Below are 2391 nucleotides of genomic sequence, written 5' to 3'. Positions count from 1 at the left end.
TTCTTTCTTTCTCTTTCTTTCTTCCTTCCTTCCTTCCTTTCTTTTTTTTTTGAGAGGTTTTTGCTATAGGGCATGTGTGTTTGCTAGAAAGACAGAGAGAGACAGAGAGACAGAAAGCGAGAAGTCATCCCCCAGGAGGGATGGTCACGCTGCAATCCCTTCTCCTCCATTCTCCTCTCGGGATCTTGGGCACACACGCACACGCGCCCGGTGAGTTTAAGCCATCGGGTCCGGGACTTGAACCGCGGTCTATTACATGGGAGTCCAGCAACATAGCCATTATGCTAACTGCTGGTCCCTCATCTGGCACATTTTTCAAGCCACTGGGTCTGGGACTCAAACCATGCAGTTGGCCATGTGGGATCCAGCTGTCTTAACCACCATGCCACTGGTCAACTACATGGGAACCCAGCAACCTAACTACCACGCCGTCTGCTGATCCCTCCACCATTCTTTTTTTTAGCCAGGAGACAGAGAGAGAGGGAAAGTAAAAAACAAGCCACCAGGTTCAGGACTTGAACTGCAGTCAGCGACTTGGGAGTCTAGCACCTCAACCACCACTGCACCTGCTGGGCCTCCTCTTCAACATTTTACCCCCACGCCTCCATACAAATCCAGCCCCATCCTCCCCATCTGGCCTCCTCCGCCTGTTTGATCAGTCCCTTCCTCTTTCCCCTGCCCTCCCTCCTGCCAGGCGGGCCTCTCCATATGTAGGTCTCTCCTTGGGCAGACCCACTCTTCCCCTCCACCCTGCTGGGCTCCGTTCCAGACTCAGCCCCCTGTCACTCCTGGCCAGAGTGAATCCTTGCCTTCACATCCAATCACACCTGCAAAGCCTCAGCCCAGCCTTCTCACAGCTGTTGCCAAGATGCCTGTCTTAGTCTGCCTTGCTCACAGCAGGAATGGCGTCATACTTATTCACCTGGACACGCTGGGCCCAACATGACACGAAGCAGGTGCACACCAAATCTGTCAGTGGTAATGGTCATGTTAACAGAAGTTATGACCCTTACTATGTATCATGCACGGCTAGTATTATCCCCACTTTACAGATGGGACTGAGGCACAGAGAGGTTGAGTCATCGTCAGAGTCACAGAGCAAGTGCGTTGCAGAGCCGAGTTTCAAATGATGGAAAATCTCCAGCAGCTGCTGGAGAAGACGCTGCCATTGCTCAGGGAGCCCTGAGCCTGGTATGTACCCAGGAGAGGAAGGACCAGAGGTGCAGAGGGCGTAGGGCAGAGGGAATACCAGCAGGAGTCCCAGGTGGGTGGGCCAAGGAACTGATGCCAACCACAACACGCACCGTGCTAGGTCTTATACACATGTGTGTGTGTGCGCACGCGCGCATACAAGCAAGAGAGGATATTCAAGAAGTTCATGGAAAATGTGGATTATGGGCCAGCCCTGTGGCCTGGTGGTTAAGGTAAATGGATCCCATGCGGCAGACCATAGTTCAAATCCTAGCTCCAGTGACTTGAAAGTCACATTGGGTACATGCACGTGGGTACCCAAAATCCAAACAGGAGGGAGAAATGAAGGACAAGGGATTGCACCGTGGCCACGCCCCATCGAAGGGGTGCTTTCTCCCTCTCCTTTTCTCTCTCTGTTGAGAGCACGCACCCTCTTGTGAATTTTTTAAAAAGGAAATGTGGGGGCCAGCAGATGGTAGAGTGGTTATGTTGCTGGACTCCCACATGGTCGACACATTTTGAGTCCTGGACCTTAGCTTGAAAATCACACCAGGCACATGTGCGTGCATGCCCAAAATCCTGAGAGAAGAATGGAGGAGAAGGGATTGTGGCGTGGCCATCCCCTCTGGAGGTGGTTTCTTTCTTTCCGTCTCTCTGTCTCTCCAGCAAGCACATGTGCCCTATAGCAAACATCACTCAAAAAAAAAAAAAAAAATCCAGGCTTTCACTTCTTTGAGGGCAGCCTCTGCCCTTGCCAGAACCAAAGGCCTGTGTGGCAAGTGGGACACCATAAAGGCAGTCCCCTGCGATGAGAGCAGGCCTGTGCTGGGGCGCTGCTGCCCACCCCACACTTGTCTGAGCCAGGCAGTCCTAGAGCCCTCCGTACGGTCACCATCTGGCCTCTGCTCTAGCCTGAGTTTGCACCCTCCCTGCCCACATGGAGCCACTTGTGACTCCCTAAAGAGGCCAGTCCCAGCCCTGGGTGTGTGCTGAGGCCTCTGCACGGTAGGCCCTCATTAAGTGCTGGATGGTGGGTGGTGGAGGGCAGATGGGCAGGTGGGAGGCTGGGGGAGATGATGGAGGGTGAATGACCAGACAGGTGGGCTAGGGGGCAGATGGTTAATGGACGGATGAGTAGCATGGTGGGTGATGGGTACCTGAGTGTCTGGGTGGGTAGTGGGTGCCTGGGTGGGTAGTGGG

Source organism: Tupaia chinensis, unplaced genomic scaffold, assembly GCF_000334495.1.
Source record: "Tupaia chinensis unplaced genomic scaffold, TupChi_1.0 Scaffold000407_1, whole genome shotgun sequence".
In the NCBI taxonomy this organism is placed as follows: Eukaryota; Metazoa; Chordata; class Mammalia; order Scandentia; family Tupaiidae; genus Tupaia; species Tupaia belangeri.
Note: the sequence above shows the minus strand (reverse complement) of the source record.